The following is an 18,514-nucleotide window of genomic DNA, read 5'->3' as shown; positions in this document are numbered from 1 at the left end:
AAGTACAGGTTGTGGCACGGCAAATTGTTCCAACATGTCCAGGTAGATGGCTCCATCCACAGTCGGCTCCTGAAAGGAAAACGGCCCAATAATGCGATTTGTCATCAAACCACACCACACAGTAACTTTCGGACTGTCGCCCATGTGTTCCCTAGGTGCACGTGGATTTTCGACCCCCAGATGCGCACATTGTGACAATTGACAGCCCCTGACACCTCAAAGGTTGCCTCGTCAGTAAACAACACGCGTGAAAAAAATGTCTCTTCCACGGCAATGCGATCTAACATGACACATGCAAATTCTTCTCGTTTTGGTCGATCATCAGGCTTGATTTCTTGCACACCCTGCACTTTATATGCGCACAAACGTAATCGCTGATGAAGCACTTTGTGCACTGTTGAACGTTTCATACGAAGTTCTCGTGCTGCCTGTCGCACTGACTTCTGTGGACTTTGTTCGAATGCCCGCCGCACTTGTTCCACACGATGTTCGCTGATCCCAGGCTTACCACCACCGTGCCCTTTCGCAACACTCCCAGTAGCCAAAAACTGATCACACCACTTCTTTATAGTCTTGAACGACGGGGTCGCTTTGTTGTAAACTCGATGAAAGTTTCTTTGCACTTGGGTCGCCGATTTTGTCTCTGCATACCACCAGAGCACTTGTGCACGCTCCTTCATATCCTCCATTTTGCTAAAACAATTGATTGCAGCTCCACTACGGCCACTTGGCGTATCAAATTTGCACACCACAAACTTGTTGAGTTGCCCTGTCTGCCCCTTCAGGATTCACAGGCCCACCATCTCAAATGAGAAAGATATAGGGCATAAAAATGTTTGAGTCTCATTGTGGGCACCCTGTATTGAAGGGGAAGAATAAAAGACCTTTCATACTGTGTGAAACAATTCATTTTCTGGAATGTGTAAGGCTAATATTACCTAATTTGAAAAATGTTTGTAGCTACTGTGGTGATTTTCATCTCACGGAGTTATCCCATAATAAAAATGTGTGAGAAATGAAATACAGGGTGTAACGGGTAAAAGTGCGATATTTCTGTTGGTGACTGAGGATGGCGTACTGAACAACGTCACATCAGACTTAACGTCGTTTCCAGACTGATAATTGTAGCTGTTAGAAGTCGTATGATGTTTAGGTTGAGTAGTACCTCCAGGTAAATATGGCAACAACAAGCCAATGCTTATTTTCTCCTGGGCAGCAGATCATATCTTCAAGTGTGGACGCACCGACGCACAGTGGTTAGTTCACACCGACAGGCATCGTTCACTTCATGCCCCAGGTACGGCCATGTAGAAAACGCCAGGTCGTAAGGTTTGTGACGTGTTTGTGGGAAGACAGTTCGACACAGAGAAAAAACTAATGCGTACACATATCAAGATACGACGATTTTAAATATCTGCACTTATACCCGTTATGATCTATATATTTAAAGGCACCTATTTAAATTAATTGAAAGTTAGAACTAATATTTAATGAATGGCAGTATTTCGAGTGCAATAAATATACAGTACTGGCCATTAAAATTGCTACCTCAAGAAGAAATGCAGATGATAAACGGGTATTCATTGAACAAATATATTATACTAGAACTGACATGTGATTACATTTTCACGCAATTTTGGTGCATAGATCCTGAGAAATCAGTACCCAGAACAACCACCTCTGGCCGTAATAACGGCCATGATGCGTCTCGGCATTGGGTTAAACAGAGCTTGGATGGCGTGTACAGGTACAGCTGCCCATGCAGCTTCAACACGATACCACAGTTCATCAAGAGTAGTGACTGGCGTATTGTGACGAGCCAGTTGCTCTGCCACCATTGACCAGACGTTTTCACTTGGTGACAGATCTGGAGAATGTGCTGGCCAGGGCAGCAGTCGAACATTTTCTGTATCCAGAAAGGCCAGTACAGGACCTGCAACATGCGGTCGTGCATTATCCTGCTGAAATGTAGGGTTTCGCAGGGATCGAATGAAGGGTAGAGCCACGGGTCGTAACACATCTGAAATATAACGTCCACTGCTCAAATTTCCGTCAATGCTAACAAGAGGTGACGGAGACGTGTAACCAATGGCACCCCATACCATCACGCCGGGTGACGAATACACGTTTCCAACTTGCGTTCACCGCGATGTCGCCAAACACGGAAGCGACCATCATGATGCTATAAACAGGACCTGGATTCATCCGAAAAAATGACGTTTTGACATTCGTGCTGCCAGGTTTGTCGTTGAGTACACCACAGCAGGTGCTCCTGTCTGTGATGCAGCGTCAAGGGTAACCGCAGCCATGGTCTCCGAGCTGATAGTCCATGCTGCTGTAAACGTCGTCGAACTGTTCGTGCAGATGGTTGTTGTCTTGCAAATTTCCCCATCTGTTGACTCAGGGATCGAGACGTGGCTGCACGATTCGTTACAGCCATGCGGATAAGATGCCTGTCACCTCGACTGCTAGTGATACGAGGCCGTTGGGATCCAGCACGGCGTTCCGTATTACCCTCCTGAACCCACCGATTCCATATTCTGCTACAGTCATTGGATCTCGACCAACACGAGCAGCAGTGTCGCGATACGATAAACCACAATCGCGATAGGCTACAATCCGACCTTTATCAAAGTCGGAAACGTGATGGTACGCATTTCTCCTCCTTACACGAGGCATCACAACAACGTTTCACCAGGCAACGCCGGTCGACTGCTGTTTGTGTATGAGAAATCGGTTGGAAACTTTCCTCATGTCAGCACGTTGTAGGTTTCGCCACCGGCGACAACCTTGTGTGAATGCTCTGGAAAGCTAGTCATTTGCATATCACAGCATCTTCTTCTTGTCGGTTAAATTTCGCGTGTGTAGCACGTCATCTTCGTGGTGTAGCAATTTTAATGGCCAGTAGTGTATTTTTGAGGAGCTGCCCCCTTTTAGTAATAAGCGATTCAAATGCTTTAGTTACAGCGTAACAGCGTACTTCATTGTGTGTCCACAGTACACCGATGCGCTATTTTACTACGAGAGGGAGACGCAGCGACAGGAGGAGATGGCCCAGGAGGAGGAAGCGACGAAGCAGCTGGGAGAGAAAGGCGACCGCAAGAGCTTCGCTGCGGAGGGGCTCGGCGACGAGGAGGAGCGGGAGCCCGAGTCGACGGAGTACCAGCTGGCCAAGGCGCTGCTGGCGGAGGAGCTGGCGCGCGCGCTCGCCGACCAGCAGCGCATGGAGCACGAGCGGCGCGAGACGATGCGCGTGCGCGAGGAGCGCCAGCTGCGCGCCTCGCTCTTCGAGGAGGCGGGCTTCGCCGAGCTGCTGGTCGGCGACACCGCCGACGCCGCCGTCGACGAGGCCGAGGCCGAGCTGCGCCGCCGCCAGGAGTGCGCCTTCAAGGTGCACCCCGTCTCCATCCGCTCCGACCGCTCCGTCGTCAACGTCTACCACGACAAGCGCTACGGCGACGACTTCGAGGGGCGTTTCTTCGACGACGCCTGAACGCAGCGCTCTGCCACATTTGTACTGCAGGAAATAAAACGACAGAAGTAAAAATATACTACTATTGAACCTGCGCCTTATGAGAATGGGAATACTGTCTACACTAACAAAATAAAATGTGTTCGGAAAGTACACTACTGCCCATTAAAATTGCTACACCTCGAAGATGACGTGCTACAGACGCGAAATTTAACCGACGGGAAGATGATGCTGTATTATGCAAATGATTAGCTTTTCAGAGCATTCACACATGGTTGTCGCCGGTGGCGAAACCTACAACGTGCTGACATGAGGAAAGTTTCCAACCGATTTCTCATACACAAACAGCAGTCGACCGGCGTTGCCTGGTGAAACGTTGTTGTGATGCCTCGTGTAAGGAGGAGAAATGCGTACCATCACGTTTCCGACTTTGGTAAAGGTCGGATTGTAGCCTATTGTGATTGCGGTTTATCGTATCGCGACATTGCTGCTCACGTTGGTCGAGATCCAATGACTGTTAGCAGAATATGGTATCGGTGGGTTCAGGAGGGTAATACGAACCGCCGTGCTGAATCCCAACGGCCTCGTATCACTAGCAGTCGAGATCAAAGGCATCTTATCCGCATGACTGTAACGGATCATGCAGCCACGTCTCGATGCCTGAGTCAACAGATAGGGACGTTTGCAAGACAACAACCATCTGCACGAACAGTTCGACTACGTTTGCAGCAGCGTGGACTATCAGCTCGGAGACCATGGCTGCGGTTACCCTTGACGCTGCATCACAGACAGGAGCGCCTGCGATGGTGTACTCAACGACGAACCTGGGTGCACGAATGGCAGAACGTCATTTTTTCGGATGAATCCAGGTTCTGTTTACAGCATCATGATGGTCGCATCCGTGTTTGGTGACATCGCGGTGAACGCACATTGCAAGTGTGTATTCGTCATCTCCATACTAGCGTATCACCCAGCGTAATGGTATGGGATGCCATTGGTTACACGTCTCGGTCACCTTTTGTTCGCATTGACGGCACTTTGTGCAGTGGACGTTACATTTCAGATGTGTTACTACCCGCGGCTCTACCATTCATTCGATCCCTGCGAAACCCTACGTTTCAGCAGGATAATGCACGACCGCGTGTTGCAGGTCCTGTACTGGCCTTTCTGGATACAGAAAATGTTCGACTGCTGCCCTGACCAGCACATTCTCCAGATCTCTCACCAATTGAAAACGTCTGGTCAATGGTTGCAGAGCAACTGGCTCGTCACAATACACCAGTCACTACTCTTGATGAACTGTGGTATCGTGTTGAAGCCGCATGTGCAGCTGTACCTGTACGCGCCATCCAAGCTCTGTTTGACCCAATGCCCAGACGCATCATGGCCGTTATTACGGCCAGAGGTGGTTGTTCTGGGTACTGATTTCTCAGGATCTTTGCACTGGATTAGCGGAAAGTCGGATAAGAGTACCCATCTGGTGAGAGAGGCATTTTCTCTTCAGTTACAACACTGTGTCTTTTGGTCTCCAATGTGAAGCATTGGAAGATTGAATAAGTGTGGTGTGGTTTTAGCACCCTCACCACTGAAATTACACCTAGGGCCTTCTTTCTTTATATACGTCATGTGTAGGTATTTCTTAAGGTTCCCATGGCCAGTCATTGGCCCTACCATGAGTTTAGTTTGTCTTGTGTTCAAGCCAAGGATTACAGAACTTCTCTTAAATGTGGCTCTGGAATATTGTTGTCTGTGGATCATAGTTCAATATTCTATATACTGTCTTCAGACCCAGTTTGGTAGTTTTTATTTAACCATCGCCTTAGTGATGGTAAGGACAGGCTCCAATTCAATAAATGGAGTCGTCTCACCTGTCTTGTTCAACCTATCAGCTTGTTCATGTGATTTGTGAGTGACGTGGGATCACAGTAGGTTTGCGCCGTTGCTTTCCCCTAGTCTCACAAGAGCTTCATGACATTCTGTAGTGATCTTTGACTTCGTTACAGATGCTGACAGGGATTTCAGAGCTGCTTGATTGTCCGAATAAACATAGATGCTACGATTTTTGAAGCGCCTACGCAAGTTCTTCTCTGCGAACACTCTGATAGCGGATACTACCGCCTAGAATAACGTGACCAGCTTCCCTAGTGAAATTGTGGTCTCTAATCTAGGCTGTACCCCGTATACCGCAGGCCCAGAGCCTTTGTCTGTTTTTGACCCTTGAATAAATCAGACTATGTCTACTGCACGATGTCGTGGTTCGTTCTTTCACTGCTCCCTACTTTCAGTTGTTCTTTATTGAAGCAGCTGGAAGTTACTGTGTACTCAGCTGGTATTTACCGACTATTCCTATATTTACCACATTCCCTATTATGGTTCAAAAATGGTTCAAATGGCTCTGAGCACTATGGGACTTAACTTCTGAGGTCATCGGTCCCCTAGAACATAGAACTACTTAAATCTAACTAACCTAAGGACATCACACACATCCATGCCCGAGGCAGGATTCGAACCTGCGACCGTAGCGGTCGCTCGGTTCCAGACCCTACAGGTATCCAGTTTGTTCCAGTTTTTAGCTAGCATGCTCCTGCCTCTGACTCCATTTTGAACCACAGGTGTAATAGAGGAATGTCCAGCACGGTCTTCATCCCAGCAGTAGATGTGCAGCTACTTCCAACTGTTATGGTTAAGTAGGCCAGTCTCTGTACCCTGCCAAGCTCCTTAGCAGCAACTTTCTGTTCTACTTTATTTTGCCACACTGTAGTACCATAAATTATCACAAATCTTATTACAGAGGTGTTTATTCAATACTCGCTCTTGGGGTTTACACCCCAGTTATTTTCTACAGGCCCTTTTAGTGATCATAAGGGTACCTTTAGCCTTTGAGCATATACTCCTTATGTAAGACGTCCATGATAGTTTCACAACAAGGGTTACCCCCGAACACTTCACTGCCCCCGCTAGAGGTAGAGTTTCTTCGAGAATTTTAAGATTCCAGTAAATATGCTGGACATGCTTACTCGTAAATGGTAGTATAATACACTCCTGGAAATTGAAATAAGAACACCGTGAATTCATTGTCCCAGGAAGGGGAAACTTTATTGACACATTCCTGGGGTCAGATACATCACATGATCACACTGACAGAACCACAGGCACATAGACACAGGCAACAGAGCATGCACAATGTCGGCACTAGTACAGTGTATATCCACCTTTCGCAGCAATGCAGGCTGCTATTCTCCCATGGAGACGATCGTAGAGATGCTGGATGTAGTCCTGTGGAACGGCTTGCCATGCCATTTCCACCTGGCGCCTCAGTTGGACCAGCGTTCGTGCTGGACGTGCAGACCGCGTGAGACGACGCTTCATCCAGTCCCAAACATGCTCAATGGGGGACAGATCCGGAGATCTTGCTGGCCTGGGTAGTTGACTTACACCTTCTAGAGCACGTTGGGTGGCACGGGATACATGCGGACGTGCATTGTCCTGTTGGAACAGCAAGTTCCCTTGCCGGTCTAGGAACGGTAGAACGATGGGTTCGATGACGGTTTGGATGTACCGTGCACTATTCAGTGTCCCCTAGACGATCACCAGTGGTGTACGGCCAGTGTAGGAGATCGCTCCCCACATCATGGTGCCGGGTGTTGGCCCTGTGTGCCTCGGTCGTATGCAGTTCTGATTGTGGCGCTCACCTGCACGGCGCCAAACACGCATACGACCATCATTGGCACCAAGGCAGAAGCGACTCTCATCGCTGAAGACGACACGTCTACATTCGTCCCTCCATTCACGCCTGTCGCGACACCACTGGAGGCGGGCTGCACGATGTTGGGGCGTGAGCGGAAGACGGCCTAACGATGTGCGGGACCGTAGCCCAGCTTCATGGAGACGGTTGCGAATGGTCCTCGCCGATACCCCAGGAGCAACAGTGTCCCTAATTTGCTGGGAAGTGGCGGTGCGGTCCCCTACGGCACTGCGTAGGATCCTACGGTCTTGGCGTGCATCCGTGGGTCGCTGCGGTCCGGTCCCAGGTCGACGGGCACGTGCACCTTCCGCCGACCACTGGCGACAACATCGATGTACTGTGGAGACCTCACGCCCCACGTGTTGAGCAATTCGGCGGTACGTCCACCCGGCGTCCCGCATGCCCACTATACGCCCTCGCTCAAAGTCCGTCAACTGCACATACGGTTCACGTCCACGCTGTCGCGGCATGCTACCAGTGTTAAAGACTGCGATGGAGCTCCGTATGCCACGGCAAACTGGCTGACACTGACGGCGGCGGTGCACAAATGCTGCGCAGCTAGCGCCATTCGACGGCCAACACCGCGGTTCCTGGTGTGTCCGCTGTGCCGTGCGTGTGATCATTGCTTGTACAGCCCTCTCGCAGTGTCCGGAGCAAGTATGGTGGGTCTGACACACCGGTGTCAATGTGTTCTTTTTTCCATTTCCAGGAATGTAGATTCCTTGAGGCTGACTGTCAGATCCTGCTTCCTGCACCAGTTTCGCACAATATTCAAGACACATTGTTGCATTGTCCTAACGTTACTACCAAATTTGATGCTTATTACTATGTCTAAGTTGTCCACGTATCCTTCGAAAAAGTAGCCTCTAGTATTTAGCTCTTCAGTGAGTTCCTTCACCACTAGTTTCCACTGTAGTGGGGGCAAAACCCTCCTTGTGGACATTCTCTAGTGGCGTTAATCGCCATTTTTCCATTCATCATGTTGGCTTGTACCTTTCTTCCATCCAAAATGATTTTAATCCACCTACATATGGTTGTCTCAATGCCATGCTCTTCTGCAGCTCCAACCATGGATTCGAAAATCGTATTGCTAAAAACTCCCCCTATATCGAGGAAGATGCAGAGAGTGAAAGTGTAGTGCTTTTTCCACGTTACTAACAAGTTGGTGAAGTACTGTTTCATATGATTTGCCCGGTTGTTACGAGTGTTGGTTTACAAGCAGAGGAGCCTCAGTTGACCTCTTTTTTCCTAACGTGCACATTTACTAATTTTTCTAACGTCTTAACAGAAATGGATGATAGGGTGATCAATCTGATATCCTTGGGCTTCGCATGACCAGTTCTCCCTGACTTCGGAATGAAACAACCCCACTATTTTACTAGCATCAGGAACTATTCCTGCTGCTAGGTTAACCCTACATAGCCTGCATATGAGTCTAACTGAACTCTCTCGTGCTTGTTGCATTAAAGTTGGGCCTGGTGACGAAATGGTTGAAATATTCCCACCACCTACCGGATTTTTTTAAACTCAACTCATTCTCTCGTAGATTCCCAGCTCTCTCTTGATTACCTGTAAGGCAGTACCTTTCAGAGACTGAATCTTGGCCTATGTTGTGTGCGAGAGTGCAATGAGGGTAATGAGTCTTGAGGAACACATCCAGCGTCTCATATGCTTTCATTGTATACTCACCATCCTCCTCCTTTAAATTCCTCCTGGAGTAGATAGTATTATGGTGAGGACTTTATTACCATTCATCCATCCATAGAGGAGATGCCGAAGGCAATGTTTTTATGTTCTGTAATCACCGCCATAGCCGGTCTCAGGGGGTACTATCCGTTTGCCGAGGTTCTCAATCCATAGCCCTCTACGGAGGTAACCTAACAGTTGTTATACAGTTTGGTCAAGATCTAGAAGAAATAACAAACTTCATTTTCCCAATACTTTATACTGCAGCGGCAGCTCTTGATATTATTCAGAAACTGGTATATTAGATCCCACAGCATCACAGTCACAGACTTTATATCGTGCCGTCGGATTCCTTGCAGGTCGCTTTGACGGGTGCCATTTTACAGTGGAAACTAAGTCAAAAATCTTTGTATTCCTCACTGAAGATGCACCCGGAATGTAGAAGGACTGTCATTATGACTGTTTTTTAACTTCTCTAACTGAATTACACCCTTTATAAGTTTCAGTCTGCTGTTACTTTTTTGAAATACTCGGGTAAATGTAGCGTTACACTTTTGTTAACGAAATAAAAAAGGGTTATGTTGGGTAGCCATTTGGTAGGACGACACTTTGACCCCATATAAACAGTTGTACTCAGGTTATTTAAAAAACCCATGAAATCTCTTGCGTAGAATCTGGATAAGTAGTATAATCCATTTGATAAGCAATTTTTTATCAAGCTTTTAAGCATCCCTTTATTTTCAAGCATGTGTTGACAACTGTTGCTGTTGATGTTACACAGTTCTTTAAACTAAAAAGCGTTCCCAAGAATTACAACATTTTTATTTCAAAACATCGTTAGTAACCCCTTGCCATTCGTCTTTTCTTCCTATTGTCTTAACATACATCCATGTAATTCTATACTAGTAATTTGGAATCAGATAGGTAACAACAGATGCATTTTTTTACATATGCTCATATTCTACTCAATAAACTAATTTGTCCTCTAAAGCAATGCTCTTGATTTCCTCTCTCTCTCTATCTCTCTCTCTCTCTCTTTCTTTCTCTATCTGTCTATCTATCTATACTAAAAGTTTCGATATACTTTCCGAATATTCCTGTATTCCATTCTTAATCACATTGATCATTGCGAAACTGATGTGATGAAGCTGAGCATCAATCAGTCGTTCTACTCATGTACGTTTTAAATCAAATGCATTTCTTCTATTGTTGCTAAATGGATGAAACCACTTTTAACTGTTGTCAAGATGTGTGTGATATCCATGAAAATGTTGAAAATTTTAATAAAAGTTACACCAAGATGTTCGAGTCGCTGAGAAACAACGAGTCAGTCGTTAAATGCTGATCTGTTCAAGTATAAATTTGAAGAATACTTCCATGCGTTGAATGAGTATTTGAGTTTTGTATACGGAAATACTTGTCAAGAAGCTACATAAAATTTATAACAGGAATGCAGACTTGTGATCCTTAAATTATCGCCATTCTTATACACATTCTTTGTTTTATAGTTCTTTACATCTTAACAAAGCAAATAACTATCCACCAAGTCATGAGAACTAATTCATTTGTACCATTAAACAGATTACGTAAGATGTCAAAACAATGTACGGAAAAATATAGCTGTTGCAATAAAATTTTTGTTCGACTTCAGTATAAGGAAATAAAGTTTCAGGAAATTTTTGATCATTATTCCACAAGTACGCTTTTTTCAGGAAAATTGTGCGTCATGTGCCTACTTCACATATAGTTATGTCGAAGATACAGATTACTGCATATAACATACTACTTAATTTTTGCTTGTTACTGTACATTATTACTTAATTATTATGTGTAATCCAATAAGAAATTTGCAGAAATCATTTAGAGATAAATTAAAAGCTTTCAATTGGAAATAACGAATATCAGCCTTGTATTGGAAATGCTTTTATGCACTCCCTGTTTATCCATCTGCTGTTACGTTATCGTAATTTATAAAAATAGTTTTCATCATTAAGCAAGACTCTTATCATATAAAGATAACAACTTCAATTTTCAATAGAAAATTATTAATTGCACAGTTCACTGTTATTTCATAGTAGTCATTATTGTAAAATACTATTTCGCGTTTGGATTTTGGTAACTAATTACTGTAGCACATAATAACATACTTAATTCTGTAAATACCTTGAAGAGAAGGATAATGTCATAGAGAAGGAGGTATTCCAGTCACTTGCATAGAATTTGCAAAATAGAGATGTCTTGCTTGTCTAGGTTTCCCTTCTCCGTGGGTCAGTTGAGATTCTTGTGCCAGCAAAAATTTAGGTCTGAAAGAATCCATATAATTTAAATTGGAGATCAATATGATTTCGCTCTTCTGCGATGCTTAATTATGCGGTTTTGGATTAAAAACGTTAATTATTTTGAGATCTCTCATAGAGCTTAGAAACAGAAAACGAAGGATATTTGTAATTGTATATCGTCTGAGTCGGTTTTCTGTGATATCGATGTAATATCATATGTGTAGAATACTCCATATTCCTAAATGGGATTATACCCTACGAAATGTCACGTAATATACAACCTGCGCCATAGTGCGTCTAGCCTCTGTAGTTACAAACAAACCGAAACCTTCACATCTGGTCTTCTGAAATGTTTCTTACTTTGTGTTATTGTGCAGGTTTTACTGGACCCAGTATATCCCCCATTACTCTTCTTTACATTCTTCGTAATTTATCTAAAATGTAGTTCAACATTGATATACATGCTCTCTAATATATACTGTAAATTCAATACTGTATTGTAGTATTTTAGTATAGACAGCAGTTAAAAACTTGAACTATTGCTGTGCTGCGTATCTTTACTTACTTCTCTCTTTAACCTGCTTTTACATCTAGCAAGAGGTCGGTGCAGTGCTCGTAACTCGTAAATCATAGTCATAGGTCAAAATAGTCCCATATTTAATATTTAAACGAAAGGATTCGCATCTGCTTTGCAAAGAAACACCGTCACAGTGAGAAATACAGATTAGGAATGCAGCGGTTATATATACATATATATATATATATATATATAGAGGATCGCCTAATTAGGGTCAGTTGTAGGATAATACTTTGGTTCTGAGGTTCAAATAAAGTCAGAATTTAATAAATTGTTTATCTATTTTAAGATATCGACACTTACCGTATTAAAATGACTGAGAATGAATATGGCATTAGCTACAGTCGGGAAGTGAAATAAATCCAATGGCGACATGTGAAAATTTGAGCCCGATTGCAGGTGATGGAATTTTCTTTCGTCAAATATATAAAGCTGCAAGATCATGAATGGTGTCTGTTTTTTGAGACATGGCCGGAAGGACAGACACTATACACATAAAATCTCCTTGAAAGACTGGTTGGGAAACCCTACAAGCTTTCCTAATCTGCGCAACTTGCAAATGTAAACAAGTCCAAGACCAACGGAAATAGAACTTTAGTTGCATAATAAATCCGACAAATTATGAGCTGCTCAGAAAGTGGACTGCACTGATGCAGAATGCGACACTTATTAAAAATTCAGCAAATATGTGCCAGAACGCGCCAGTCAGCACCGAATAAAGACTGTCGACAAAATCCTGCCCGCCGAGAACCTCTGGGCCTCAAATGCCGCAGACTGCTTCCTCAAGGCAAGTGCCCAAAATTATCCTCCTCTAAACCTAATCCAGAATTTTTGAAAAACTCTACATGGAGAGGAGGACATCCAGTCATTGCCACAGCGACCAGCAAAAATTCCGCTTTATTTAATTGACAACAAGGGAACCCTGCAGAAATTTACCGTTCTTGGTTTATAGGATGCACCTTAACAGGCAAGAATTTGGTATCGGCTGCTATCCATGTTGCCGGCCGAAGTGGGCGAGCGGTTCTAGGCGCTACAGTCTGGAACCGCGCGACCGCTACGGTCTCAGGTTCGAATCCTGCCTCGGGCACGGATGTGTGTGATGTCCTTAGGTTAGTTAGGTTTAAGTAGTTCTAAGTTCTAGGGGACTGTTGACCTCAGAAGTTAAGTCCCATAGCGCTCAGAGCCATTTGAACCGTTTTTAACATGGATACTTGTGTGAAATTAAAGTGAAATTAAAGAAAGAAAAATATTTAAAATGGTTAAATACCAGAAATCTTCAAGATAAAATAGAGCTTAATGCACAACAAGCGAAAATCCGGAAAAAGGTTGCAGAAGCAAAAAACAAAGTTTGGGAACAGTCATGTCAAAAAATTGAATCCTATATTGGTGGTAAAAGAAACACAGAAGCATGGAAAACTATAAAAAATTTAAGAAGGAATTCCAAAGAAACAACACATATTAATATATTACTCATGACTCTTGGGAAAAATATTTTAAAAGTTTATTAACAGAAAACAGGGAAGAATACTTGGGGAACCCTGAATATAATGAAATGATAGATCTACAAGCAGAGAATTACATCCGTTTGGAAATAGAGACAGTAAAAACTGCAATAAAATCTTTAAAGAATGGAAGGGCTACAGGCATTGGAGGTATTCCTGCAGAATTATTAAAATTAGGAACAAAGAAATTAATGGAATTGTTAAAAAACTTTTCGAAAGATGTTTAAATGGGGAAGATGTCCCAAATGATTTGAAAGTAGGATATATTTCAGTGATACATAAAAAAGGAGTGAAAGATGAGTGTAAAAATTATAGGGGAATAACAGTGACCAATACCTTCAGTAGAGTATATGGAAGAATTATTAAATATTTGTTAGAACAAGAATACAAAGAAAAGGAGGCTGAAGAACAAGCAGGTTTTAGAGCTGGAAGATCAACAATTGATCATATCTTTTGCCTACAACAAATTATTGAAAAAAAAATGGTTCGGGCACAACCTATACATTTAGTATTCATAGATATAGAAAAAGCCTATGATAGTGTGCCTTTATCCAGTTTATGGAAAGCTTTAATATCAATAGGAATAAATCCAAGAATAATTAAAGCAATTCAAAATTTATATAAAAATTCTATTTCAAAAATAAAAATTGGTAAATATCTATCACATGGATTCCAAGTCACAAAAGGATTACGTCAAGGATGTGGAATCTCACCTACATTGTATAAAATATATACAGAAGTAACTTTACAGAATTGGAAGAAAAAATGTCACGCTATGGGAATACCAATAAATGATAGAACAATATACTCGTTACAATTTGCAGATGACCAACTGATTATAGCCCAAGACTATGAGGACATAGAGTATATGACCAGAAAATTGATTCAAGAATATAAAAAATCAGGTCTAAATGTAAACATGAATAAAACAAAGTACATGGTAATTGGTGGAGTGAATGGAGACTTAATATTAGAAGAAGGGATGGGAACAATAACAGCTACTGAGGAATATAAATATTTAGGTGTGAAAATTACAAATGATGGGAAACAGGACAAAGAAATTAGATCAAGAATAAATTCTGGAAAGACGACAATCTCTTTATTGAATGGAATTCTCTGGGACAAACACATAACAACTGATAACAAAATAAGGATTTTTAAATCAATAGTTAGGAGCATTATTACATATGGTTCAGAAGTGTGGACAACAAAATGGCAACTGAAATCAAAATTATTAGCCACAGAAATGGATTTCTGGAGACGTTCAGCAAGAATATCAAGACGAGAAAGAATAAGAAATGAAGTAATCAGAGACAAGATGAAATGTAAAAATTCAATTATTGATTTCATCGAGCACAAACAACTTAAATGGTATGGACACATCAGACGAATGGAACAGGAAAGGCTACCAAAATGCATAATCGACTGGGTACCAATTGGAAGAAGAAAAAGGGGACGACCACCTGATACATGGAAACAGGGAGTTCAGTCAGCAATGAGGAAGAACAACATTCCTGAAGATTTATGGACAAATAGAGAAGAGTGGAGAACAATAATTAGTGACTTACTGAAATCTAGAATAGGTGCTGGAAAAATGTACTCACATTGTAAATCCAGAATAATAATAATAATAAATAATAATAATACTTGTGTGCGCCAGTAGAACCAATACCAATTGTGACAGTGACATAGTATTTGCGATAGTGTTTTTAACGTCTGATGGCTTGTAAGACAATTACGTTTCTCTTTCTAAGACACAATGGTACCACTCGCAAGAAAAACTTATGAGACATGTCCACGCATCGCTGATTTTCGCTCAGTATTGTTCCGTTTCGCCAGCATTCATCTACTGGCGAAGTACTGCACTACAAGGGAACCGCCCCATCGCACCCCCCTCAGATTTAGTTATAAGTTGGCACAGTGGATATGCCTTGAAAAACTGAACACACATTAATCGAGAAAACAGGAAGAAGTTGTGTGGAACTATGAAAAAAATAAGCAAAATGTACAAACTGAGTAGTCCATGCCCAGATAAGCAACATTAAGGAGAGCATGGGCTGAGTAGCGCCGTGGTCACGTGGTTAGCGTGAGGAGCTGCGGAAGGAGAGCTCCTTGGTTCAAGTCTTCCCTCGAGTGAAAAGTTTAATTTTTTATTTTCAGTTTATGTGACAAACTCTTATGTTTTCATCACTTTTTTGGGAGTGATTAATCACATCCGCAAGAAAACCTAAATCGGGCAAGGTAGAACAATCTTTTTACCCATTCGTCAAGTGTACAAGTTAGGTGGGTCGACAACATATTCCTGTCATGTGACGCACATGCCGTCACCAGTGTCATATAGAATATATCAGACGTGTTTTCCTGTGAAGGAATCGGTTTACATATGACCTTCTGATCAAATATTTTCGGTTCCCATTGGAGAGGCACGTCCTTTCGTCTACTAATCACACGGTTTTGCGGTGCGGTCGCAAAACACAAACTTATTACAGTGAACAGAGACGTCAATGAACGAACGGACAGATCATAACTTTGCGAAAATAAAGAAAGTAAAACTTTCCACTCGAGGGAATACTTGAACCGAAGACCTCTGGTTCCGCAGCTGCTCACGCTAACCACGGGACCACGGCGCTCCTCAGCTCAGATTTTTCTTGATGTTGCCTGTCTTGTGCATGGACTACTCAGTTTGTATATTTTGCTTATTTTTTTCATAGTTCCACTCAACTTCTTCCTGTTTTCTCGATTCATCTGTGTTCAGTTTTTCAAGGCCTATCCACTGTGACAACTTATAACTAAATCTGAGGGGGGTGCGATGGGGAGGTTCCCTTGTTAGTAGTAGGGGATGAGTGATAGATTCGCCTCTGTGACAGACCAGTGCTCAAGGCACACCCTGCGGCGAACACCCGGGTTTCGTGTGTTTCATAAGAAGTTAATTTTCCTCCTGAGTTAGCCAGCTTTTTACCCTCTTCAAAAATAGCCAAGAAATGAGTAAAAAATATTAAATATCACTCAGCAATGTGTGACGATCGTGTCACACACTTTTGTAGACGTTCTTACTTAATCCACATGCTCCTTCTGTCATTCATTACTGTGTTGTAGCGTTTTATACTAAGGATTTTAGTTAAAGACTTTCCATTACAGATATTCTCAAGGAATCCGTAATATCTCACTGTTATATGTATGTTACTACTTCTGTTACATTTTTAACTTTTTTCTGAATGATTCTCCTGAATCTTTACTCACAGATCTTTGAGTTTCTTTCTCATTGCTGTTTTATCAACATCTTTTACTAACAATTTAAATAGGTTTTATGTTTTTATACTTTTAGTTTTCTAAGATTTTAAGACCTATTCTGCTAGCTACCTCTTCTAGTGATATTATGCTGACAAATTTTCGGAATAAACTGTGAAATCATCAATTAGTAATGGGTAGCTTATTTGCTTCCTTCTCAATACCGTCAGAGTGATTTTTCCTACTTTTATGCTTTAACACTGAGGTCCTACAATTTGCCCCCTCTCCGTCTATATCATTTTCCCCTCTGTCCATCTCCTCCTTCACCATCTCTCTGTCCGTTTTCTCGTCCCCCATCTCTCGGTCTGTCCATCTTCTCCTCACCCCTCTCACTAACTGTCCATCTGCTCCTCCACCTCTGTCTGTCTGACCATTCCTATTTTTCCTTCTCTATCAGTCGATCACCTCTACCCCCCTCTCTGTCATTCTCCATCTACTCCTTTCTATGCTGTCCATATCCTCTTCCCCCCTCTTACTGTCAATCTTCTCCTTTCCCTTCTTTCTGTGTATCTCCTACTCCCCACTCTCTCTCTCTGTCCATTTCCTCCTCTTCCTTATCTGTGTCGTACCCTTCTCCCCCTCTCTCTGACCATCTTCTCTTTCTGTCCATCTCCTATTCCACTCCTCTGTCCATCTCCTCTTTCCCCCTTTCTTTGATCACTTCCTATTCCTGCTTCTCACTATCCATCTTTCTCCTAACCCCTTCTCTATCCATGTCTCCCTCTCTACCTTCCCTGTCCATCTCCTCCAACCTACCTATCCCAGTCCCTCTCCTCCTCTCCCATCTCTTTATCCCTCTCCTCCTCACCCCCTCTCTATCTCTTCCTCCCCCCCCCCTCTTTGTCCATATCCTTGTTCACTTGCCTAGGTGGGTAAAATATTTTTATGTTATTGATTGATATTATTTTATTACTATTTTGACAGATTAATGACCCCTCTCCATCCTCCAAATACCTCATACTCATCAGTTACTCCCCCCCCCTTCTCTGTGTATCTACTCCTCCCCCTCTCTCTATCCATTTTATCTACCCCTCCCTCTGTCTATCTCATCCTTCCATCTCGTCCTCCCCACTCTCTGTTTGTCCACTTCTGTAGCCGCACAGGGTAGCCACGCAGTCTGAGGCGCCTTTTCACTGTCCATGCAGCTGCCCCCGTCGGAGATTCGAGTCCACCCTTGGGCATGGGTGTGTGTGTTGTCTATAGCGTAAGTTAGTTTCAGTTACATTAAGTAGTGTGTAGGCTTAGGGAGCGATGGCCTAAGTAGTTTGGTTCCATAAGATCTTACCACAAATTTCCAAATTTTTCCACTTTATCATCTCTGTCTCTCTCTCTCTCTCTCTCTCTCTCTCCTCCTACCTATCAATCCATCCCCTCTCACCCTCTCACTATCCATCTCTTCCTCCTGTCTCTGGTTGCTCAGCTGTGCCCATCCATGCATATACCCTGTGGAATACTTTTTAATACTACTGACATAAAATGCCTGTTGTGCATAGCAGCCTAGATGTTGACAGTAACTCAAACATTTTAGCCCCCATCCCCCACTCCCACCCTCCACCCTCTGTACAAAAATCATTCATGCTTTCAGTAGAGAATAGACTACAAAGAAACGTAATTTGACGGTACTATAAACACATCTGTGACAAGTGTTTTCAGTATTCAGTAGCGTATAGCTGAGGTGCCCAGTTGGTAGAATGTGTAAAATTTCGCGTTAGAATACTTGAGTTCCATTTCAGACGTAGATCTAATTCTTTTAATTTCTAACTTTGTTCTACCGAATACTACTGTCATATAGACTGTTTCTTGAACAATAAATATCGCACAAATACAGTCTTTTTACGTTCTGATTGGAGACACTTGTCATACATGTGATTGGAGTGTTGCCAAATTGCCTTTCTGTGACATCCACTTTCTATATAAAACTAGCATGGGACGAAATTTTATTAGAGATATTTTTATACTGTTAGT

This window comes from Schistocerca cancellata, chromosome 6 (genome assembly GCF_023864275.1).
Source record: "Schistocerca cancellata isolate TAMUIC-IGC-003103 chromosome 6, iqSchCanc2.1, whole genome shotgun sequence".
In the NCBI taxonomy this organism is placed as follows: Eukaryota; Metazoa; Arthropoda; class Insecta; order Orthoptera; family Acrididae; genus Schistocerca; species Schistocerca cancellata.
This window is presented reverse-complemented; position numbering follows the sequence as displayed.